Source organism: Passer domesticus, unplaced genomic scaffold (assembly GCF_036417665.1).
Source record: "Passer domesticus isolate bPasDom1 unplaced genomic scaffold, bPasDom1.hap1 HAP1_SCAFFOLD_51, whole genome shotgun sequence".
Lineage (NCBI taxonomy): Eukaryota > Metazoa > Chordata > Aves > Passeriformes > Passeridae > Passer > Passer domesticus.
The window spans coordinates 1,039,276-1,065,004 of record NW_026990161.1 but is presented as its reverse complement, the minus strand read 5'-3'; the positions used below and the strand labels follow the sequence as shown (position 1 = coordinate 1,065,004).

The following is a 25,729-nucleotide window of genomic DNA, read 5'->3' as shown; positions in this document are numbered from 1 at the left end:
GTTTCATTCGGGGGGGAGAAGGGGTGAAGCCAGGACCAGCAGGGGAGAAGAGAGAGGAGAACATTCTCTGGAGAGTAGATATAAGGAAAAAATGGCAGTTGAAGTGGGTGATAGCAACAAAACCTGCAGATTGCAAGAGGCTGCAAGTGGCCATGGGTGAGAGCCTTGCATTCAGAGGGGTTTCTCTGTTTCACCTTGGTCCCCTTTGCCCTAAGGTATCACAGTTGCAATGAGAGGCCCCTGGGCCTCCACAAGTGCCCCCTTTTTGTTTTCAAGAATGAAGGCTTCTGCCATGGACTTTTGCAAGCGTTGAGCAAAACTGGATAGAATAACCAAGACAATGAATACAAGAAACAAAGCCCACAAAACAGTCTTGACTAAATCACAGAATCACAGAATCATGAGTTTGGAAGAGACCCCTAAGATCATCAAGTCCAACCTATGCCCTAACATCTCAACTAGACTATAGCACCAAGTGGCATGTCCAGTCTTTTTTTAAACACATCCAGTGATGGTGATTCCACCACCTCCCTGGGAAGACAGTTCCAGTGCTTTATTATTCTTTCAGTGAAAATTTTTTTCCTAATATCTAACCTATACCTTCCCTGACGTAGCTTGAGACTGTGTCCCCTTGTTCTGTCAGTTGCTGCCCGGTGGAAGAGACCGACCCCCACCTGTCTACAACCTCCCTTCAGGAAGTTGTAGAGAGCAATAAGGTCACCTCGAAGCCTCCTCTTCTCCAGGCTAAACAACCCCAGCTCCCTCAAATGTTCCTCGTAGGGCTTGTTTTCCAAGCCCCTCACCAGCCTCGTTGCTCTCCTCTGGACACGCTCAAGTATCTCAATATCCTTCCTAAATTGAGGGGCCCAGAACTGGACACAGTACTCAAGATGTGGCCTCACCAGTGCCGAGTACAGGGGGAGAACGACCTCCCTGCTCCTGCTGCTCACACAAGTCCTAATGCAGGCCAGGATGCCGTTGGCCTTCTTGGCCACCAAGGCACATTGCTGGCTCATATCCAATCGGCTGTCAACCAGCACCCCCAGGTCCCTTTCTGCCTGAACACTATCCAGCCACACTGTCCCCAGCCTGTAACGCTGTCGGGGATTTTTGTGGCCAAAATGCAGAACACGGCACTTAGACTTATTAGACTTCATATTGTTGGACGTAAAGATGAAAGCCAGCCTTTCATGCCCCAGTCTTTCAACAGTCCAGTGAGCCAGTCGTTGTTGCCTTTTGTCTGGATCTTATTGATTTGATCTGTGAGCAGCTGGCCGCTCTGGTATACTGAGTCCCTATGTGAGAAGAGGTTGACATGCGTGGCCATGGGCAAGAAATTGTGGCTTGGCTGTGGAACCACCCATGCGAAGGCATGCGGCATAGTGAGGAGCATCCAGCTTCCTGCTGCAGTGGCAACAAAGGACAGCATCCTTTGACTTTAGCTAATTTAGTAGTGGGTGGAGGCTTGGGTGGCCTGAAAGTAAAGAGATAGGGAGATTGCAATGTGAACCTTAAATTCTGGTCCCACTAAACTTTCTCTTCTGTAAGGCAAGGGTTTGAAGTCAGCTTATTAGAAGAATCAAATATCAAGGCTAGAATACAGTTTTTCCAATTGTTAAGCGGGATATCGCAGTTAGTGGTGTCTGAGCTCTCTTGGTGTTGGTGTGTGTGGTCCACACTGCTTAGGAGATCTTCTTCTGTCCTTCTTCTTCTTTTGCAGGCTGCTGCTGTCTCTCTTAGGCTTTTGTTCTGTTTTTCTGATGGTGGCTGTGGTGTTTGCCTGGCCATTGGCAGAAGAGTTTTATGTTTTTTGCTGGGATGCGTCTTGGGCCTGCTGCTGTAGAGACACAAGCATATCCTCCCTCCCAAGTAATGAATGGGAAAGGGCCCATAATTTCTTTGGATTCAGGGTCTTTGATCAACACAGGTGGCTTTTCTTTTTATTGGGCTGCCAATTAAATATAAAATGCCTGATGACTGGGGGAGTTGTTCAAAAAGTTGAGCACATCAAGGGCCTTGGCCAGGCTCTCAATGGGAGATACTATGTGGACTCCCTGTCTCTGTTGATCAAGGATCCTTTGGATGGAAGAGTGGGCCCTCTGGACGATGGACTGTCCTGTGGCAGAGTGTGGTATGGCTGTGACATGTTTTGTAGCCCACTGGTCAGAAAATGGTTGGAATCAGTGGGAGGTATTAGCAGGACCATGATCAGTTTTAATTTCCTGTGGAACAGGGAAGGTGGAAAAGGCTAAAAAGGAACATTTTATAGCATCTTTTGATTTTTCACCAGCATGGGCAGGGGCAGAAAGCGCAGCGTTGTCGGTGTGGATTGAGACGGGGATGTATTTTAGTCTCCCGAAAGGGGCTTGGTGTGTGATGTGTGATTGCCCGATCTGGAGAGTCTTTAGTCCTCTTGGATTGAGTGCAGCTCTGACAGAAGCAAAGGCACGTTGCTGACAATTTGGGCAGGTGTTTGCCATGGATCTTGCCTGATCTTGGGTAATTTTAAAGATGCTGAGCGGTGCAGGAATGTTTTGATGGTAGAAGTGGTGGCGGATCCTAGCCTGGTCAGAAACATTCCGTGGGGAGGTTTGGTGAAGCATTGCTGAGGCATCTGCTCTAGCATTGCCTACTATAAATGCAGGAAGGGTGGTATAAGACCTTGTGTGCATGATATAGCGTGGGTGTTGTCTGTGGGACAAAAGAGAAATGAAAGGGGAAAGCAAATGCTCTAGTAGGGGTTAGAAATGTCTTTGAAAATGGAATTTTCGGCCCGCTGCACTAGGTCATAGACATCTGCCGAATCAGTGATCAAATGAAGAGGTTCTTTGAAAGTGGAGAAGGTCCTAAGGACTGCAGTCAATTCAGCAATTTGGGCAGGGTGAGGATGCCCTGGCTTGGCTTTTGTCTCTTGAGTAATGCGGAGCCAGGGCAGTGCAGAGCAGGGTGGGAAGCAGAGCCCGGAGCCTTTGGAGGCTGCAAGCCTTAAACATCAGCCCCTGCAGCAGCCCAGATGCAGGTGCCACAGTTGCCAAGGCTGTCAAGGCCTTGAGAGCGGGCAGGTGGATTTTGCATCCCTGTGGGCTGATGGCGGCTCTGGAGCCAGGAGTGGCTGTGGCTGCAGCAGGAAGGGTGGCTGAAAGTTTCCTGCCTTGCTTTGGTGGCATGGCTGCAGGGGCCAGTGCAGCGAGAGCCCCCTCTGTGCTGGTGAGAGCTCAGCTCTTGGGGACGCGGCTGTGCCCCAGCCCAGGAGCAGCAGCAGTGGCCAGCGGCAGCAGTGGTGTCAGTGGGACCCCCTGTGCACAGGGACCCCCAGGCGCGGGGTGGCCGTGGCAGCAGCCCCAGGGAGCTCCAGCCCCGGGATCCCGGAACAAGTGGAAATCCCAACTGTGCAAACGCTGCCTGTGCCTCTTGGGTTTTCTTTGGTTGAGGGGATTTCGAGGTACGTTAGAAGTCTCTTTTTCTCTAACTTAGCTGTCGAAGGAAGAGTTGAGAAGTATGTGCTTCACTCTCTTAAGGTTGATTTTTATATTTTGTCTAAAACATTTTTTTGCTGGCCTGCTGAGGTTTGTTCAGCAGGTCAGCTTAAGGTACTCTTTTTGCCTCTTGGGTTGGTGTTATCTTTTATATTAAAACCTGACTATACTATGTTTACAAGAATGTTTTAATACCTATTACTTAAGTTAGATAGTGACTTTCTACTTGAAACCAATATGTGAATGGTAATATCGTCTTTCATATGGATGCTAGCGAGAAGAAAGAGGAAGGACTGGGTACACCCAAATTTTTCTATCTATGTAGATAATACCAAACTCTTTCGTACAAGGTTCAAAACCTCTGTGTACAGTGCTCTAAATGTTTTCCGTTCACTTTGTGATTACTATTACTAGACTATCTAAATTGTTGTGACTTTTAATTCTTGACATAAAGGTGGTAACATGCTTTATGGGTTAAATTCAAAGGCCCAGGGGTCTTTGGCTACATGCCAGGGTCTCTGAACCCCCTGCCAGGGATTTAAAGCCCCCTGGCTGGGGCTGGAATCATTTAGGATGGTCAGGGGGAGGTCCGGGGTTCTGACAGTGCCCAAAGGAATGAGAAAGAGAAGTGAAGTTTTATAAAGAATCATTATTTATTTGCTGAACATCGGCAAACACGAGGATTTACAGAACACATTTCATTACAACAATCCTCATAACAACAACAACAACAATCTACTGCACATATTTCCATGGGATCCTATGGAGTAACAATCTTCAAAACATATTTACAAAGAACTACTAACCTAAGAACATATTTACAAAAATATCCTAACTTTTCAAACATATATACACCGCCGTAATATCTACAGCCATCATCTGCATCAGTCCTGGAAGGAAGAAAGAAGCAAAGCTGGAGTCAGCTGCCAGCACTGGGCCCAGCTGGGCCCCAGGAGCTGGGACAGGGCTGGCAGGGCTGCTGTGGCCCCAGGCAAGTGCAGGGCAGGCCAGGGCTGGTGCTTGTGGCAGCACAATCCAGGCCCCCTGCGGGCAGCGTGTCCCTGAGCGGGGCCATCCAGCCCAGCCCCAGCCTGGCGTCAGGGCAGCCACTGTGTCTGTGGGCAGGGCATGGGGAGCATCTGCCTGTCTTACTTGTGGGGCTCCATCTTCATCCGAGGACCATGGGCTCCTCCTCATCCTTCTCATCCACTTCCATCGCCTCGATGTCATCCTCCTCATCAACTTCCATCTCCTCAACCTGGTCTTCCACGTCCACCTCCATCATCTCTTCCTCATTCAGCACCATGTCCACTTCCATCGCCACCACAGTGTCTCTGTTAGTCTGCAAGAGACAGCACAATGTCACAGTGGGGTTCCTGTCCCACACCATCCATTCCCACATGGCTGCAGCCTGCTCAAGCAGGCTGCCTCCTCCCTGGAATGGCACAGTACCTCCACTGGCGCAGCAGTGCTCATCCTGCTGGGGTTGGTGCTCCAGAGCAGGCAGCAGGAAAAGGCCAGGCAGCAGCAGCAACAGCTGAGTGCTGACGGGCAGAGCGCAGAGCGAGCGCCAACTGAGCGCTGGCAGCAGGCAGAGTGTCTGCTGTGGTGGTTTCCAGGTGCTGGACGTTCCACCTGGAACGCTGTGGGAGCTGTGATGTCACAGAAGTTTCAGGGCCGCTCCACACTGGGAGATGGGCATGGTGGAATGATGAAATCCTTGAATGGTTTGGCCTGGAAGGGACCCTAAGGATCATCTGGTTCCAAGCTGAGCAGCCTCGCAGCACAGCAGGTTGCTGCGGCCCCTGTCCAAGCTGGCCTTGGATGTTGGTGGGCATGGGGTATGCACAGGCTCTCTGCGCTGGTCCCTGTGTCAGGGACAAGCACCCTGACAGGAAAGAACTTCTTGCCATCATGGAATGGATTCCAGCTCTTGCAGTTTCATCCCATTCCCCCTTGTTCTGTCACTTCAGTTGCTGACAAAGAGTCCTCTCCCACTTCCCGGTGGGTCAGGCTGTTCCTGCAGTGTCACACATGTGGCTGAAGCTGCAGCCAGGAGAGAGAGAAGCCAAGCTGGCAGAGAGAGGAAATGGGGAAAGTGACATGAGAGATGAGAGGAGAAGGAAAAAGTAGAGACATGCAAGGCATTGGGTTGGGTGATTTGTGGCATTCATGCCTTTTATTAGAGGCCAGGTTCTCTGGTGCACTCAATGACTGTGTGATTGCGGCGTGTCCACAGTGAGCCCGTGTGAGCGAGCTGCACTCCCAGAGGCCGGAGCACACTTGCTTCAAGTGCTGATGAATGAGGCCAGAGATGGGTCTTTGTGTGGAACTCCAAACGCTGTGCATTGCCATGAAGAGGGTCCAGGGCCAGAGAGAAAATGAGGCTGGGGTCTGAGGGTTTCATTCGGGGGGGAGAAGGGGTGAAGCCAGGACCAGCAGGGGAGAAGAGAGAGGAGAACATTCTCTGGAGAGTAGATATAAGGAAAAAATGGCAGTTGAAGTGGGTGATAGCAACAAAACCTGCAGATTGCAAGAGGCTGCAAGTGGCCATGGGTGAGAGCCTTGCATTCAGAGGGGTTTCTCTGTTTCACCTTGGTCCCCTTTGCCCTAAGGTATTACAGTTGCAATGAGAGGCCCCTGGGCCTCCACAAGTGCCCCCTTTTTGTTTTCAAGAATGAAGGCTTCTGCCATGGACTTTTGCAAGCGTTGAGCAAAACTGGATAGAATAACCAAGACAATGAATACAAGAAACAAAGCCCACAAAACAGTCTTGACTAAATCACAGAATCACAGAAACATGAGTTTGGAAGAGACCCCTAAGATCATCAAGTCCAACCTATGCCCTAACATCTCAACTAGACTATAGCACCAAGTGGCATGTCCAGTCTTTTTTTAAACACATCCAGTGATGGTGATTCCACCACCTCCCTGGGAAGACAGTTCCAGTGCTTTATTATTCTTTCAGTGAAAATTTTTTTCCTAATATCTAACCTATACCTTCCCTGACGTAGCTTGAGACTGTGTCCCCTTGTTCTGTCAGTTGCTGCCCGGTGGAAGAGACCGACCCCCACCTGTCTACAACCTCCCTTCAGGAAGTTGTAGAGAGCAATAAGGTCACCTCTAAGCCTCCTCTTCTCCAGGCTAAACAACCCCAGCTCCCTCAAATGTTCCTCGTAGGGCTTGTTTTCCAAGCCCCTCACCAGCCTCGTTGCTCTCCTCTGGACACGCTCAAGTATCTCAATATCCTTCCTAAATTGAGGGGCCCAGAACTGGACACAGTACTCAAGATGTGGCCTCACCAGTGCCGAGTACAGGGGGAGAACGACCTCCCTGCTCCTGCTGCTCACACAAGTCCTAATGCAGGCCAGGATGCCGTTGGCCTTCTTGGCCACCAAGGCACATTGCTGGCTCATATCCAATCGGCTGTCAACCAGCACCCCCAGGTCCCTTTCTGCCTGAACACTATCCAGCCACACCGTCCCCAGCCTGTAACGCTGTCGGGGATTTTTGTGGCCAAAATGCAGAACACGGCACTTAGACTTATTAGACTTCATATTGTTGGACGTAAAGATGAAAGCCAGCCTTTCATGCCCCAGTCTTTCAACAGTCCAGTGAGCCAGTCGTTGTTGCCTTTTGTCTGGATCTTATTGATTTGATCTGTGAGCAGCTGGCCGCTCTGGTATACTGAGTCCCTATGTGAGAAGAGGTTGACATGCGTGGCCATGGGCAAGAAATTGTGGCTTGGCTGTGGAACCACCCATGCGAAGGCATGCGGCATAGTGAGGAGCATCCAGCTTCCTGCTGCAGTGGCAAGAAAGGACAGCATCCTTTGACTTTAGCTAATTTAGTAGTGGGTGGAGGCTTGGGTGGCCTGAAAGTAAAGAGATAGGGAGATTGCAATGTGAACCTTAAATTCTGGTCCCACTAAACTTTCTCTTCTGTAAGGCAAGGGTTTGAAGTCAGCTTATTAGAAGAATCAAATATCAAGGCTAGAATACAGTTTTTCCAATTGTTAAGCGGGATATCGCAGTTAGTGGTGTCTGAGCTCTCTTGGTGTTGGTGTGTGTGGTCCACACTGCTTAGGAGATCTTCTTCTGTCCTTCTTCTTCTTTTGCAGGCTGCTGCTGTCTCTCTTAGGCTTTTGTTCTGTTTTTCTGATGGTGGCTGTGGTGTTTGCCTGGCCATTGGCAGAAGAGTTTTATGTTTTTTGCTGGGATGCGTCTTGGGCCTGCTGCTGTAGAGACACAAGCATATCCTCCCTCCCAAGTAATGAATGGGAAAGGGCCCATAATTTCTTTGGATTCAGGGTCTTTGATCAACACAGGTGGCTTTTCTTTTTATTGGGCTGCCAATTAAATATAAAATGCCTGATGACTGGGGGAGTTGTTCAAAAAGTTGAGCACATCAAGGGCCTTGGCCAGGCTCTCAATGGGAGATACTATGTGGACTCCCTGTCTCTGTTGATCAAGGATCCTTTGGATGGAAGAGTGGGCCCTCTGGACGATGGACTGTCCTGTGGCAGAGTGTGGTATGGCTGTGACATGTTTTGTAGCCCACTGGTCAGAAAATGGTTGGAATCAGTGGGAGGTATTAGCAGGACCATGATCAGTTTTAATTTCCTGTGGAACAGGGAAGGTGGAAAAGGCTAAAAAGGAACGTTTTATAGCATCTTTTGATTTTTCACCAGCATGGGCAGGGGCAGAAAGCGCAGCGTTGTCGGTGTGGATTGAGAGGGGGATGTATTTTAGTCTCCCGAAAGGGGCTTGGTGTGTGATGTGTGATTGCCCGATCTGGAGAGTCTTTAGTCCTCTTGGATTGAGTACAGCTCTGACAGAAGCAAAGGCATGTTGCTGACAATTTGGGCAGGTGTTTGCCATGGATCTTGCCTGATCTTGGGTAATTTTAAAGATGCTGAGCGGTGCAGGAATGTTTTGATGGTAGAAGTGGTGGCGGATCCTAGCCTGGTCAGAAACATTCCGTGGGGAGGTTTGGTGAAGCATTGCTGAGGCATCTGCTCTAGCATTGCCTACTATAAATGCAGGAAGGGTGGTATAAGACCTTGTGTGCATGATATAGCGTGGGTGTTGTCTGTGGGACAAAAGAGAAATGAAAGGGGAAAGCAAATGCTCTAGTAGGGGTTAGAAATGTCTTTGAAAATGGAATTTTCGGCCCGCTGCACTAGGTCATAGACATCTGCCGAATCAGTGATCAAATGAAGAGGTTCTTTGAAAGTGGAGAAGGTCCTAAGGACTGCAGTCAATTCAGCAATTTGGGCAGGGTGAGGATGCCCTGTCTTGGCTTTTGTCTCTTGAGTAATGCGGAGCCAGGGCAGTGCAGAGCAGGGTGGGAAGCAGAGCCCGGAGCCTTTGGAGGCTGCAAGGCTTAAACATCAGCCCCTGCAGCAGCCCAGATGCAGGTGCCACAGTTGCCAAGGCTGTCAAGGCCTTGAGAGCGGGCAGGTGGATTTTGCATCCCTGTGGGCTGATGGCGGCTCTGGAGCCAGGAGTGGCTGTGGCTGCAGCAGGAAGGGTGGCTGAAAGTTTCCTGCCTTGCTTTGGTGGCATGGCTGCAGGGGCCAGTGCAGCGAGAGCCCCCTCTGTGCTGGTGAGAGCTCAGCTCTTGGGGACGCGGCTGTGCCCCAGCCCAGGAGCAGCAGCAGTGGCCAGCGGCAGCAGTGGTGTCAGTGGGACCCCCTGTGCACAGGGACCCCCAGGCGCGGGGTGGCCGTGGCAGCAGCCCCAGGGAGCTCCAGCCCCGGGATCCCGGAACAAGTGGAAATCCCAACTGTGCAAACGCTGCCTGTGCCTCTTGGGTTTTCTTTGGTTGAGGGGATTTCGAGGTACGTTAGAAGTCTCTTTTTCTCTAACTTAGCTGTCGAAGGAAGAGTTGAGAAGTATGTGCTTCACTCTCTTAAGGTTGATTTTTATATTTTGTCTAAAACATTTTTTTGCTGGCCTGCTGAGGTTTGTTCAGCAGGTCAGCTTAAGGTACTCTTTTTGCCTCTTGGGTTGGTGTTATCTCTTATATTAAAACCTGCCTATACTATGTTTGCAAGAATGTTTTAATACCTATTACTTAAGTTAGATAGTGACTTTCTACTTGAAACCAATATGTGAATGGTAATATCGTCTTTCATATGGATGCTAGCGAGAAGAAAGAGGAAGGACTGGGTACACCCAAATTTTTCTATCTATGTAGATAATACCAAACTCTTTCGTACAAGGTTCAAAACCTCTGTGTACAGTGCTCTAAATGTTTTCCGTTCACTTTGTGATTACTATTACTAGACTATCTAAATTGTTGTGACTTTTAATTCTTGACATAAAGGTGGTAACATGCTTTATGGGTTAAATTCAAAGGCCCAGGGGTCTTTGGCTACATGCCAGGGTCTCTGAACCCCCTGCCAGGGATTTAAAGCCCCCTGGCTGGGGCTGGAATCATTTAGGATGGTCAGGGGGAGGTCCGGGGTTCTGACAGTGCCCAAAGGAATGAGAAAGAGAAGTGAAGTTTTATAAAGAATGATTATTTATTTGCTGAACATCGGCAAACACGAGGATTTACAGAACACATTTCATTACAACAATCCTCATAACAACAACAACAACAATCTACTGCACATATTTCCATGGGATCCTATGGAGTAACAATCTTCAAAACATATTTACAAAGAACTACTAACCTAAGAACATATTTACAAAAATATCCTAACTTTTCAAACATATATACACCGCCGTAATATCTACAGCCATCATCTGCATCAGTCCTGGAAGGAAGAAAGAAGCAAAGCTGGAGTCAGCTGCCAGCACTGGGCCCAGCTGGGCCCCAAGAGCTGGGACAGGGCTGGCAGGGCTGGTGTGGCCCCAGGCAAGTGCAGGGCAGGCCAGGGCTGGTGCTTGTGGCAGCACAATCCAGGCCCCCTGCGGGCAGCGTGTCCCTGAGCGGGGCCATCCAGCCCAGCCCCAGCCTGGCGTCAGGGCAGCCACTGTGTCTGTGGGCAGGGCATGGGGAGCATCTGCCTGTCTTACTTGTGGGGCTCCATCTTCATCCGAGGACCATGGGCTCCTCCTCATCCTTCTCATCCACTTCCATCGCCTCGATGTCATCCTCCTCATCAACTTCCATCTCCTCAACCTGGTCTTCCACGTCCACCTCCATCATCTCTTCCTCATTCAGCACCATGTCCACTTCCATCGCCACCACAGTGTCTCTGTTAGTCTGCAAGAGACAGCACAATGTCACAGTGGGGTTCCTGTCCCACACCATCCATTCCCACATGGCTGCAGCCTGCTCAAGCAGGCTGCCTCCTCCCTGGAATGGCACAGTACCTCCACTGGCGCAGCAGTGCTCATCCTGCTGGGGTTGGTGCTCCAGAGCAGGCAGCAGGAAAAGCCCAGGCAGCAGCAGCAACAGCTGAGTGCTGACGGGCAGAGCGCAGAGCGAGCGCCAACTGAGCGCTGGCAGCAGGCAGAGTGTCTGCTGTGGTGGTTTCCAGGTGCTGGACGTTCCACCTGGAACGCTGTGGGAGCTGTGATGTCACAGAAGTTTCAGGGCCGCTCCACACTGGGAGATGGGCATGGTGGAATGATGAAATCCTTGAATGGTTTGGCCTGGAAGGGACCCTAAGGATCATCTGGTTCCAAGCTGAGCAGCCTCCCAGCACAGCAGGTTGCTGCGGCCCCTGTCCAAGCTGGCCTTGGATGTTCCCTGGCATGGGGTATGCACAGGCTCTCTGCGCTGGTCCCTGTGTCAGGGACAAGCACCCTGACAGGAAAGAACTTCTTGCCATCATGGAATGGATTCCAGCTCTTGCAGTTTCATCCCATTCCCCCTTGTTCTGTCACTTCAGTTGCTGACAAAGAGTCCTCTCCCACTTCCCGGTGGGTCAGGCTGTTCCTGCAGTGTCACACATGTGGCTGAAGCTGCAGCCAGGAGAGAGAGAAGCCAAGCTGGCAGAGAGAGGAAATGGGGAAAGTGACATGAGAGATGAGAGGAGAAGGAAAAAGTAGAGACATGCAAGGCATTGGGTTGGGTGATTTGTGGCATTCATGCCTTTTATTAGAGGCCAGGTTCTCTGGTGCACTCAATGACTGTGTGATTGCGGCGTGTCCACAGTGAGCCCGTGTGAGCGAGCTGCACTCCCAGAGGCCGGAGCACACTTGCTTCAAGTGCTGATGAATGAGGCCAGAGATGGGTCTTTGTGTGGAACTCCAAACGCTGTGCATTGCCATGAAGAGGGTCCAGGGCCAGAGAGAAAATGAGGCTGGGGTCTGAGGGTTTCATTCGGGGGGGAGAAGGGGTGAAGCCAGGACCAGCAGGGGAGAAGAGAGAGGAGAACATTCTCTGGAGAGTAGATCTAAGGAAAAAATGGCAGTTGAAGTGGGTGATAGCAACAAAACCTGCGGATTGCAAGAGGCTGCAAGTGGCCATGGGTGAGAGCCTTGCATTCAGAGGGGTTTCTCTGTTTCACCTTGGTCCCCTTTGCCCTAAGGTATCACAGTTGCAATGAGAGGCCCCTGGGCCTCCACAAGTGCCCCCTTTTTGTTTTCAAGAATGAAGGCTTCTGCCATGGACTTTTGCAAGCGTTGAGCAAAACTGGATAGAATAACCAAGACAATGAATACAAGAAACAAAGCCCACAAAACAGTCTTGACTAAATCACAGAATCACAGAATCATGAGTTTGGAAGAGACCCCTAAGATCATCAAGTCCAACCTATGCCCTAACATCTCAACTAGACTATAGCACCAAGTGGCATGTCCAGTCTTTTTTTAAACACATCCAGTGATGGTGATTCCACCACCTCCCTGGGAAGACAGTTCCAGTGCTTTATTATTCTTTCAGTGAAAATTTTTTTCCTAATATCTAACCTATACCTTCCCTGACGTAGCTTGAGACTGTGTCCCCTTGTTCTGTCAGTTGCTGCCCGGTGGAAGAGACCGACCCCCACCTGTCTACAACCTCCCTTCAGGAAGTTGTAGAGAGCAATAAGGTCACCTCTAAGCCTCCTCTTCTCCAGGCTAAACAACCCCAGCTCCCTCAAATGTTCCTCGTAGGGCTTGTTTTCCAAGCCCCTCACCAGCCTCGTTGCTCTCCTCTGGACACGCTCAAGTATCTCAATATCCTTCCTAAATTGAGGGGCCCAGAACTGGACACAGTACTCAAGATGTGGCCTCACCAGTGCCGAGTACAGGGGGAGAACGACCTCCCTGCTCCTGCTGCTCACACAAGTCCTAATGCAGGCCAGGATGCCGTTGGCCTTCTTGGCCACCAAGGCACATTGCTGGCTCATATCCAATCGGCTGTCAACCAGCACCCCCAGGTCCCTTTCTGCCTGAACACTATCCAGCCACACCGTCCCCAGCCTGTAACGCTGTAGGGGATTTTTGTGGCCAAAATGCAGAACACGGCACTTAGACTTATTAGACTTCATATTGTTGGACGTAAAGATGAAAGCCAGCCTTTCATGCCCCAGTCTTTCAACAGTCCAGTGAGCCAGTCGTTGTTGCCTTTTGTCTGGATCTTATTGATTTGATCTGTGAGCAGCTGGCCGCTCTGGTATACTGAGTCCCTATGTGAGAAGAGGTTGACATGCGTGGCCATGGGCAAGAAATTGTGGCTTGGCTGTGGAACCACCCATGCGAAGGCATGCGGCATAGTGAGGAGCATCCAGCTTCCTGCTGCAGTGGCAAGAAAGGACAGCATCCTTTGACTTTAGCTAATTTAGTAGTGGGTGGAGGCTTGGGTGGCCTGAAAGTAAAGAGATAGGGAGATTGCAATGTGAACCTTAAATTCTGGTCCCACTAAACTTTCTCTTCTGTAAGGCAAGGGTTTGAAGTCAGCTTATTAGAAGAATCAAATATCAAGGCTAGAATACAGTTTTTCCAATTGTTAAGCGGGATATCGCAGTTAGTGGTGTCTGAGCTCTCTTGGTGTTGGTGTGTGTGGTCCACACTGCTTAGGAGATCTTCTTCTGTCCTTCTTCTTCTTTTGCAGGCTGCTGCTGTCTCTCTTAGGCTTTTGTTCTGTTTTTCTGATGGTGGCTGTGGTGTTTGCCTGGCCATTGGCAGAAGAGTTTTATGTTTTTTGCTGGGATGCGTCTTGGGCCTGCTGCTGTAGAGACACAAGCATATCCTCCCTCCCAAGTAATGAATGGGAAAGGGCCCATAATTTCTTTGGATTCAGGGTCTTTGATCAACACAGGTGGCTTTTCTTTTTATTGGGCTGCCAATTAAATATAAAATGCCTGATGACTGGGGGAGTTGTTCAAAAAGTTGAGCACATCAAGGGCCTTGGCCAGGCTCTCAATGGGAGATACTATGTGGACTCCCTGTCTCTGTTGATCAAGGATCCTTTGGATGGAAGAGTGGGCCCTCTGGACGATGGACTGTCCTGTGGCAGAGTGTGGTATGGCTGTGACATGTTTTGTAGCCCACTGGTCAGAAAATGGTTGGAATCAGTGGGAGGTATTAGCAGGACCATGATCAGTTTTAATTTCCTGTGGAACAGGGAAGGTGGAAAAGGCTAAAAAGGAACGTTTTATAGCATCTTTTGATTTTTCACCAGCATGGGCAGGGGCAGAAAGCGCAGCGTTGTCGGTGTGGATTGAGAGGGGGATGTATTTTAGTCTCCCGAAAGGGGCTTGGTGTGTGATGTGTGATTGCCCGATCTGGAGAGTCTTTAGTCCTCTTGGATTGAGTACAGCTCTGACAGAAGCAAAGGCATGTTGCTGACAATTTGGGCAGGTGTTTGCCATGGATCTTGCCTGATCTTGGGTAATTTTAAAGATGCTGAGCGGTGCAGGAATGTTTTGATGGTAGAAGTGGTGGCGGATCCTAGCCTGGTCAGAAACATTCCGTGGGGAGGTTTGGTGAAGCATTGCTGAGGCATCTGCTCTAGCATTGCCTACTATAAATGCAGGAAGGGTGGTATAAGACCTTGTGTGCATGATATAGCGTGGGTGTTGTCTGTGGGACAAAAGAGAAATGAAAGGGGAAAGCAAATGCTCTAGTAGGGGTTAGAAATGTCTTTGAAAATGGAATTTTCGGCCCGCTGCACTAGGTCATAGACATCTGCCGAATCAGTGATCAAATGAAGAGGTTCTTTGAAAGTGGAGAAGGTCCTAAGGACTGCAGTCAATTCAGCAATTTGGGCAGGGTGAGGATGCCCTGTCTTGGCTTTTGTCTCTTGAGTAATGCGGAGCCAGGGCAGTGCAGAGCAGGGTGGGAAGCAGAGCCCGGAGCCTTTGGAGGCTGCAAGGCTTAAACATCAGCCCCTGCAGCAGCCCAGATGCAGGTGCCACAGTTGCCAAGGCTGTCAAGGCCTTGAGAGCGGGCAGGTGGATTTTGCATCCCTGTGGGCTGATGGCGGCTCTGGAGCCAGGAGTGGCTGTGGCTGCAGCAGGAAGGGTGGCTGAAAGTTTCCTGCCTTGCTTTGGTGGCATGGCTGCAGGGGCCAGTGCAGCGAGAGCCCCCTCTGTGCTGGTGAGAGCTCAGCTCTTGGGGACGCGGCTGTGCCCCAGCCCAGGAGCAGCAGCAGTGGCCAGCGGCAGCAGTGGTGTCAGTGGGACCCCCTGTGCACAGGGACCCCCAGCCGCGGGGTGGCCGTGGCAGCAGCCCCAGGGAGCTCCAGCCCCGGGATCCCGGAACAAGTGGAAATCCCAACTGTGCAAACGCTGCCTGTGCCTCTTGGGTTTTCTTTGGTTGAGGGGATTTCGAGGTACGTTAGAAGTCTCTTTTTCTCTAACTTAGCTGTCGAAGGAAGAGTTGAGAAGTATGTGCTTCACTCTCTTAAGGTTGATTTTTATATTTTGTCTAAAACATTTTTTTGCTGGCCTGCTGAGGTTTGTTCAGCAGGTCAGCTTAAGGTACTCTTTTTGCCTCTTGGGTTGGTGTTATCTCTTATATTAAAACCTGCCTATACTATGTTTGCAAGAATGTTTTAATACCTATTACTTAAGTTAGATAGTGACTTTCTACTTGAAACCAATATGTGAATGGTAATATCGTCTTTCATATGGATGCTAGCGAGAAGAAAGAGGAAGGACTGGGTACACCCAAATTTTTCTATCTATGTAGATAATACCAAACTCTTTCGTACAAGGTTCAAAACCTCTGTGTACAGTGCTCTAAATGTTTTCCGTTCACTTTGTGATTACTATTACTAGACTATCTAAATTGTTGTGACTTTTAATTCTTGACATAAAGGTGGTAACATGCTTTATGGGTTAAATTCAAAGGCCCAGGGGTCTTTGGCTACATGCCAGGGTCTCTGAACCCCCTGCCAGGGATTTAAAGCCCCCTGGCTGGGGCTGGAATCATTTAGGATGGTCAGGGGGAGGTCCGGGGTTCTGACAGTGCCCAAAGGAATGAGAAAGAGAAGTGAAGTTTTATAAAGAATCATTATTTATTTGCTGAACATCGGCAAACACGAGGATTTACAGAACACATTTCATTACAACAATCCTCATAACAACAACAACAACAATCTACTGCACATATTTCCATGGGATCCTATGGAGTAACAATCTTCAAAACATATTTACAAAGAACTACTAACCTAAGAACATATTTACAAAAATATCCTAACTTTTCAAACATATATACACCGCCGTAATATCTACAGCCATCATCTGCATCAGTCCTGGAAGGAAGAAAGAAGCAAAGCTGGAGTCAGCTGCCAGCACTGGGCCCAGCTGGGCCCCAAGAGCTGGGACAGGGCTGGCAGGGCTGGTGTGGCCCCAGGCAAGTGCAGGGCAGGCCAGGGCTGGTGCTTGTGGCAGCACAATCCAGGCCCCCTGCGGGCAGCGTGTCCCTGAGCGGGGCCATCCAGCCCAGCCCCAGCCTGGCGTCAGGGCAGCCACTGTGTCTGTGGGCAGGGCATGGGGAGCATCTGCCTGTCTTACTTGTGGGGCTCCATCTTCATCCGAGGACCATGGGCTCCTCCTCATCCTTCTCATCCACTTCCATCGCCTCGATGTCATCCTCCTCATCAACTTCCATCTCCTCAACCTGGTCTTCCACGTCCACCTCCATCATCTCTTCCTCATTCAGCACCATGTCCACTTCCATCGCCACCACAGTGTCTCTGTTAGTCTGCAAGAGACAGCACAATGTCACAGTGGGGTTCCTGTCCCACACCATCCATTCCCACATGGCTGCAGCCTGCTCAAGCAGGCTGCCTCCTCCCTGGAATGGCACAGTACCTCCACTGGCGCAGCAGTGCTCATCCTGCTGGGGTTGGTGCTCCAGAGCAGGCAGCAGGAAAAGCCCAGGCAGCAGCAGCAACAGCTGAGTGCTGACGGGCAGAGCGCAGAGCGAGCGCCAACTGAGCGCTGGCAGCAGGCAGAGTGTCTGCTGTGGTGGTTTCCAGGTGCTGGACGTTCCACCTGGAACGCTGTGGGAGCTGTGATGTCACAGAAGTTTCAGGGCCGCTCCACACTGGGAGATGGGCATGGTGGAATGATGAAATCCTTGAATGGTTTGGCCTGGAAGGGACCCTAAGGATCATCTGGTTCCAAGCTGAGCAGCCTCCCAGCACAGCAGGTTGCTGCGGCCCCTGTCCAAGCTGGCCTTGGATGTTCCCTGGCATGGGGTATGCACAGGCTCTCTGCGCTGGTCCCTGTGTCAGGGACAAGCACCCTGACAGGAAAGAACTTCTTGCCATCATGGAATGGATTCCAGCTCTTGCAGTTTCATCCCATTCCCCCTTGTTCTGTCACTTCAGTTGCTGACAAAGAGTCCTCTCCCACTTCCCGGTGGGTCAGGCTGTTCCTGCAGTGTCACACATGTGGCTGAAGCTGCAGCCAGGAGAGAGAGAAGCCAAGCTGGCAGAGAGAGGAAATGGGGAAAGTGACATGAGAGATGAGAGGAGAAGGAAAAAGTAGAGACATGCAAGGCATTGGGTTGGGTGATTTGTGGCATTCATGCCTTTTATTAGAGGCCAGGTTCTCTGGTGCACTCAATGACTGTGTGATTGCGGCGTGTCCACAGTGAGCCCGTGTGAGCGAGCTGCACTCCCAGAGGCCGGAGCACACTTGCTTCAAGTGCTGATGAATGAGGCCAGAGATGGGTCTTTGTGTGGAACTCCAAACGCTGTGCATTGCCATGAAGAGGGTCCAGGGCCAGAGAGAAAATGAGGCTGGGGTCTGAGGGTTTCATTCGGGGGGGAGAAGGGGTGAAGCCAGGACCAGCAGGGGAGAAGAGAGAGGAGAACATTCTCTGGAGAGTAGATCTAAGGAAAAAATGGCAGTTGAAGTGGGTGATAGCAACAAAACCTGCGGATTGCAAGAGGCTGCAAGTGGCCATGGGTGAGAGCCTTGCATTCAGAGGGGTTTCTCTGTTTCACCTTGGTCCCCTTTGCCCTAAGGTATCACAGTTGCAATGAGAGGCCCCTGGGCCTCCACAAGTGCCCCCTTTTTGTTTTCAAGAATGAAGGCTTCTGCCATGGACTTTTGCAAGCGTTGAGCAAAACTGGATAGAATAACCAAGACAATGAATACAAGAAACAAAGCCCACAAAACAGTCTTGACTAAATCACAGAATCACAGAATCATGAGTTTGGAAGAGACCCCTAAGATCATCAAGTCCAACCTATGCCCTAACATCTCAACTAGACTATAGCACCAAGTGGCATGTCCAGTCTTTTTTTAAACACATCCAGTGATGGTGATTCCACCACCTCCCTGGGAAGACAGTTCCAGTGCTTTATTATTCTTTCAGTGAAAATTTTTTTCCTAATATCTAACCTATACCTTCCCTGACGTAGCTTGAGACTGTGTCCCCTTGTTCTGTCAGTTGCTGCCCGGTGGAAGAGACCGACCCCCACCTGTCTACAACCTCCCTTCAGGAAGTTGTAGAGAGCAATAAGGTCACCTCTAAGCCTCCTCTTCTCCAGGCTAAACAACCCCAGCTCCCTCAAATGTTCCTCGTAGGGCTTGTTTTCCAAGCCCCTCACCAGCCTCGTTGCTCTCCTCTGGACACGCTCAAGTATCTCAATATCCTTCCTAAATTGAGGGGCCCAGAACTGGACACAGTACTCAAGATGTGGCCTCACCAGTGCCGAGTACAGGGGGAGAACGACCTCCCTGCTCCTGCTGCTCACACAAGTCCTAATGCAGGCCAGGATGCCGTTGGCCTTCTTGGCCACCAAGGCACATTGCTGGCTCATATCCAATCGGCTGTCAACCAGCACCCCCAGGTCCCTTTCTGCCTGAACACTATCCAGCCACACCGTCCCCAGCCTGTAACGCTGTAGGGGATTTTTGTGGCCAAAATGCAGAACACGGCACTTAGACTTATTAGACTTCATATTGTTGGACGTAAAGATGAAAGCCAGCCTTTCATGCCCCAGTCTTTCAACAGTCCAGTGAGCCAGTCGTTGTTGCCTTTTGTCTGGATCTTATTGATTTGATCTGTGAGCAGCTGGCCGCTCTGGTATACTGAGTCCCTATGTGAGAAGAGGTTGACATGCGTGGCCATGGGCAAGAAATTGTGGCTTGGCTGTGGAACCACCCATGCGAAGGCATGCGGCATAGTTAGGAGCATCCAGCTTCCTGCTGCAGTGGCAACAAAGGACAGCATCCTTTGACTTTAGCTAATTTAGTAGTGGGTGGAGGCTTGGGTGGCCTGAAAGTAAAGAGATAGGGAGATTGCAATGTGAAACTGAAATTCTGGTCCCACTAAACTTTCTCTTCTGTAAGGCAAGGGTTTGAAGTCAGCTTATTAGAAGAATCAAATATCAAGGCTAGAATACAGTTTTTCCAATTGTTAAGCGGGATATCGCAGTTAGTGGTGTCTGAGCTCTCTTGGTGTTGGTGTGTGTGGTCCACACTGCTTAGGAGATCTTCTTCTGTCCTTCTTCTTCTTTTGCAGGCTGCTGCTGTCTCTCTTAGGCTTTTGTTCTGTTTTTCTGATGGTGGCTGTGGTGTTTGCCTGGCCATTGGCAGAAGAGTTTTATGTTTTTTGCTGGGATGCGTCTTGGGCCTGCTGCTGTAGAGACACAAGCATATCCTCCCTCCCAAGTAATGAATGGGAAAGGGCCCATAATTTCTTTGGATTCAGGGTCTTTGATCAACACAGGTGGCTTTTCTTTTTATTGGGCTGCCAATTAAATATAAAATGCCTGATGACTGGGGGAGTTGTTCAAAAAGTTGAGCACATCAAGGGCCTTGGCCAGGCTCTCAATGGGAGATACTATGTGGACTCCCTGTCTCTGTTGATCAAGGATCCTTTGGATGGAAGAGTGGGCCCTCTGGACGATGGACTGTCCTGTGGCAGAGTGTGGTATGGCTGTGACATGTTTTGTAGCCCACTGGTCAGAAAATGGTTGGAATCAGTGGGAGGTATTAGCAGGACCATGATCAGTTTTAATTTCCTGTGGAACAGGGAAGGTGGAAAAGGCTAAAAAGGAACGTTTTATAGCATCTTTTGATTTTTCACCAGCATGGGCAGGGGCAGAAAGCGCAGCGTTGTCGGTGTGGATTGAGACGGGGAATGTATTTTAGTCTCCCGAAAGGGGCTTGGTGTGTGATGTGTGATTGCCCGATCTGGAGAGTCTTTAGTCCTCTTGGATTGAGTACAGCTCTGACAGAAGCAAAGGCATGTTGCTGACAATTTGGGCAGGTGTTTGCCATGGATCTTGCCTGATCTTGGGTAATTTTAAAGATGCTGAGCGGTGCAGGAATGTTTTGATGGTAGAAGTGGTGGCGGATCCTAGCCTGGTCAGAAACATTCCGTGGGGAGGTTTGGTGAAGCATTGCTGAGGCATCTGCTCTAGCATTGCCTACTATAAATGCAGGAAGGGTGGTATAAGACCTTGTGTGCATGATATAGCGTGGGTGTTGTCTGTGGGACAAAAGAGAAATGAAAGGGGAAAGCAAATGCTCTAGTAGGGGTTAGAAATGTCTTTGAAAATGGAATTTTCGGCCCGCTGCACTAGGTCATAGACATCTGCCGAATCAGTGATCAAATGAAGAGGTTCTTTGAAAGTGGAGAAGGTCCTAAGGACTGCAGTCAATTCAGCAATTTGGGCAGGGTGAGGATGCCCTGTCTTGGCTTTTGTCTCTTGAGTAATGCGGAGCCAGGGCAGTGCAGAGCAGGGTGGGAAGCAGAGCCCGGAGCCTTTGGAGGCTGCAAGGCTTAAACATCAGCCCCTGCAGCAGCCCAGATGCAGGTGCCACAGTTGCCAAGGCTGTCAAGGCCTTGAGAGCGGGCAGGTGGATTTTGCATCCCTGTGGGCTGATGGCGGCTCTGGAGCCAGGAGTGGCTGTGGCTGCAGCAGGAAGGGTGGCTGAAAGTTTCCTGCCTTGCTTTGGTGGCATGGCTGCAGGGGCCAGTGCAGCGAGAGCCCCCTCTGTGCTGGTGAGAGCTCAGCTCTTGGGGACGCGGCTGTGCCCCAGCCCAGGAGCAGCAGCAGTGGCCAGCGGCAGCAGTGGTGTCAGTGGGACCCCCTGTGCACAGGGACCCCCAGCCGCGGGGTGGCCGTGGCAGCAGCCCCAGGGAGCTCCAGCCCCGGGATCCCGGAACAAGTGGAAATCCCAACTGTGCAAACGCTGCCTGTGCCTCTTGGGTTTTCTTTGGTTGAGGGGATTTCGAGGTACGTTAGAAGTCTCTTTTTCTCTAACTTAGCTGTCGAAGGAAGAGTTGAGAAGTATGTGCTTCACTCTCTTAAGGTTGATTTTTATATTTTGTCTAAAACATTTTTTTGCTGGCCTGCTGAGGTTTGTTCAGCAGGTCAGCTTAAGGTACTCTTTTTGCCTCTTGGGTTGGTGTTATCTCTTATATTAAAACCTGCCTATACTATGTTTACAAGAATGTTTTAATACCTATTACTTAAGTTAGATAGTGACTTTCTACTTGAAACCAATATGTGAATGGTAATATCGTCTTTCATATGGATGCTAGCGAGAAGAAAGAGGAAGGACTGGGTACACCCAAATTTTTCTATCTATGTAGATAATACCAAACTCTTTCGTACAAGGTTCAAAACCTCTGTGTACAGTGCTCTAAATGTTTTCCGTTCACTTTGTGATTACTATTACTAGACTATCTAAATTGTTGTGACTTTTAATTCTTGACATAAAGGTGGTAACATGCTTTATGGGTTAAATTCAAAGGCCCAGGGGTCTTTGGCTACATGCCAGGGTCTCTGAACCCCCTGCCAGGGATTTAAAGCCCCCTGGCTGGGGCTGGAATCATTTAGGATGGTCAGGGGGAGGTCCGGGGTTCTGACAGTGCCCAAAGGAATGAGAAAGAGAAGTGAAGTTTTATAAAGAATCATTATTTATTTGCTGAACATCGGCAAACACGAGGATTTACAGAACACATTTCATTACAACAGTCCTCATAAGAACAACAACAACAATCTACTGCACATATTTCCATGGGATCCTATGGAGTAACAATCTTCAAAACATATTTACAAAGAACTACTAACCTAAGAACATATTTACAAAAATATCCTAACTTTTCAAACATATATACACCGCCGAAATATCTACAGCCATCATCTGCATCAGTCCTGGAAGGAAGAAAGAAGCAAAGCTGGAGTCAGCTGCCAGCACTGGGCCCAGCTGGGCCCCAAGAGCTGGGACAGGGCTGGCAGGGCTGGTGTGGCCCCAGGCAAGTGCAGGGCAGGCCAGGGCTGGTGCTTGTGGCAGCACAATCCAGGCCCCCTGCGGGCAGCGTGTCCCTGAGCGGGGCCATCCAGCCCAGCCCCAGCCTGGCGTCAGGGCAGCCACTGTGTCTGTGGGCAGGGCATGGGGAGCATCTGCCTGTCTTACTTGTGGGGCTCCATCTTCATCCGAGGACCATGGGCTCCTCCTCATCCTTCTCATCCACTTCCATCGCCTCGATGTCATCCTCCTCATCAACTTCCATCTCCTCAACCTGGTCTTCCACGTCCACCTCCATCATCTCTTCCTCATTCAGCACCATGTCCACTTCCATCGCCACCACAGTGTCTCTGTTAGTCTGCAAGAGACAGCACAATGTCACAGTGGGGTTCCTGTCCCACACCATCCATTCCCACATGGCTGCAGCCTGCTCAAGCAGGCTGCCTCCTCCCTGGAATGGCACAGTACCTCCACTGGCGCAGCAGTGCTCATCCTGCTGGGGTTGGTGCTCCAGAGCAGGCAGCAGGAAAAGCCCAGGCAGCAGCAGCAACAGCTGAGTGCTGACGGGCAGAGCGCAGAGCGAGCGCCAACTGAGCGCTGGCAGCAGGCAGAGTGTCTGCTGTGGTGGTTTCCAGGTGCTGGACGTTCCACCTGGAACGCTGTGGGAGCTGTGATGTCACAGAAGTTTCAGGGCCGCTCCACACTGGGAGATGGGCATGGTGGAATGATGAAATCCTTGAATGGTTTGGCCTGGAAGGGACCCTAAGGATCATCTGGTTCCAAGCTGAGCAGCCTCGCAGCACAGCAGGTTGCTGCGGCCCCTGTCCAAGCTGGCCTTGGATGTTGGTGGGCATGGGGTATGCACAGGCTCTCTGCGCTGGTCCCTGTGTCAGGGACAAGCACCCTGACAGGAAAGAACTTCTTGCCATCATGGAATGGATTCCAGCTCTTGCAGTTTCATCCCATTCCCCCTTGTTCTGTGACTTCAGTTGCTGACAAAGAGTCCTCTCCCACTTCCCTGTGGGTCAGGCTGTTCCTGCAGTGTCACACATGTGGCTGAAGCTGCAGCCAGGAGAGAGAGAAGCCAAGCTGGCAGAGAGAGGAAATGGGGAAAGTGACATGAGAGATGAGAGGAGAAGGAAAAAGTAGAAACATGCAAGGCATTGGGTTGGGTGATTTGTGGCATTCATGCCTTTTATTAGAGGCCAGGTTCTCTGGTGCACTCAATGACTGTGTGATTGCGGCGTGTCCACAGTGAGCCCGTGTGAGCGAGCTGCACTCCCAGAGGCCGGAGCACACTTGCTTCAAGTGCTGATGAATGAGGCCAGAGATGGGTCTTTGTGTGGAACTCCAAACGCTGTGCATTGCCATGAAGAGGGTCCAGGGCCAGAGAGAAAATGAGGCTGGGGTCTGAGGGTTTCATTCGGGGGGGAGAAGGGGTGAAGCCAGGACCAGCAGGGGAGAAGAGAGAGGAGAACATTCTCTGGAGAGTAGATATAAGGAAAAAATGGCAGTTGAAGTGGGTGATAGCAACAAAACCTGCGGATTGCAAGAGGCTGCAAGTGGCCATGGGTGAGAGCCTTGCATTCAGAGGGGTTTCTCTGTTTCACCTTGGTCCCCTTTGCCCTAAGGTATCACAGTTGCAATGAGAGGCCCCTGGGCCTCCACAAGTGCCCCCTTTTTGTTTTCAAGAATGAAGGCTTCTGCCATGGACTTTTGCAAGCGTTGAGCAAAACTGGATAGAATAACCAAGACAATGAATACAAGAAACAAAGCCCACAAAACAGTCTTGACTAAATCACAGAATCACAGAATCATGAGTTTGGAAGAGACCCCTAAGATCATCAAGTCCAACCTATGCCCTAACATCTCAACTAGACTATAGCACCAAGTGGCATGTCCAGTCTTTTTTTAAACACATCCAGTGATGGTGATTCCACCACCTCCCTGGGAAGACAGTTCCAGTGCTTTATTATTCTTTCAGTGAAAATTTTTTTCCTAATATCTAACCTATACCTTCCCTGACGTAGCTTGAGACTGTGTCCCCTTGTTCTGTCAGTTGCTGCCCGGTGGAAGAGACCGACCCCCACCTGTCTACAACCTCCCTTCAGGAAGTTGTAGAGAGCAATAAGGTCACCTCTAAGCCTCCTCTTCTCCAGGCTAAACAACCCCAGCTCCCTCAAATGTTCCTCGTAGGGCTTGTTTTCCAAGCCCCTCACCAGCCTCGTTGCTCTCCTCTGGACACGCTCAAGTATCTCAATATCCTTCCTAAATTGAGGGGCCCAGAACTGGACACAGTACTCAAGATGTGGCCTCACCAGTGCCGAGTACAGGGGGAGAATGACCTCCCTGCTCCTGCTGCTCACACAAGTCCTAATGCAGGCCAGGATGCCGTTGGCCTTCTTGGCCACCAAGGCACATTGCTGGCTCATATCCAATCGGCTGTCAACCAGCACCCCCAGGTCCCTTTCTGCCTGAACACTATCCAGCCACACTGTCCCCAGCCTGTAACGCTGTAGGGGATTTTTGTGGCCAAAATGCAGAACACGGCACTTAGACTTATTAGACTTCATATTGTTGGACGTAAAGATGAAAGCCAGCCTTTCATGCCCCAGTCTTTCAACAGTCCAGTGAGCCAGTCGTTGTTGCCTTTTGTCTGGATCTTATTGATTTGATCTGTGAGCAGCTGGCCGCTCTGGTATACTGAGTCCCTATGTGAGAAGAGGTTGACATGCGTGGCCATGGGCAAGAAATTGTGGCTTGGCTGTGGAACCACCCATGCGAAGGCATGCGGCATAGTGAGGAGCATCCAGGTTCCTGCTGCAGTGGCAAGAAAGGACAGCATCCTTTGACTTCAGCTAATTTCGTAGTGGGAGGAGGCTTGGGTGGCCTGAAAGTATAGAGATAGGGAGATTGCAATGTGAACCTTAAATTCTGGTCCCACTAAACTTTCTCTTCTGTAAGGCAAGGGTTTGAAGTCTTCTTATTAGAAGAATCAAATATCAAGGCTAGAATACAGGTTTTCCAATTGTTAAGCGGTATATCGCAGTTAGTGGTGTCTGAGCTCTCTTGGTGTTGGTCTGTGTGGTCCACACTGCTTAGGAGATCTTCTTCTGTCCTTCTTCTTCTTTTGCAGGCTGCTGCTGTCTCTCTTAGGCTCTTTTGTTCTGTTTTTCTGATGGTGGCTCTGGTGTTTGCCTGGCCATTGGCAGAAGGGTTTTATGTTTTTTGCTGGGATCCGTCTTGGGCCTGCTGCTGTAGAGACACAAGCATATCCTCCCTCCCAAGTAATGAATGGGGAAGGGTCCATAATTTGTTTGGATTCAGGGTCTTTGATCAGCACAGGTGGCTTTTCTTTTTATTGGGCTGCCAATTAAATATAAAATGCCTGATGACTGGGGGAGTTGTTCAAAAAGTTGAGCACATCAAGGGCCTTGGCCTCCAATGGGAGATACTATGTGGACTCCCTGTCTCTGTTGATCAAGGATCCTTTGGATGGAAGAGTGGGCCCTCTGGACGATGGACTGTCCTGTGGCAGAGTGTGGTATGGCTGTGACATGTTTTGTAGCCCACTGGTCAGAAAATGGTTGGAATCAGTGGGAGGTATAAGCAGGACCATGATCAGTTTTAATTTCCTGTG

General features: G+C 50.2%; 1 protein-coding gene across 3 annotated transcripts in view; it reads left to right on the top strand.

The window, feature by feature from the left end:
* The window catches only part of LOC135292815 (hydrocephalus-inducing protein-like), a 133,831-nt gene that overhangs the window by 85,688 nt on the left and 22,414 nt on the right, over positions 1-25,729 (top strand). The window contains exon 1 of one of the 3 annotated variants that reach the window (XR_010354979.1): positions 22,837-22,946. The exons of the other annotated variants lie outside the window; for them this stretch is intronic. The gene's annotated coding sequence lies outside the window, so the exon portion shown is untranslated. Of the gene's footprint in view, positions 1-22,836; positions 22,947-25,729 lie in introns of those variants that run through there. 3 annotated transcript variants of the gene reach the window in all.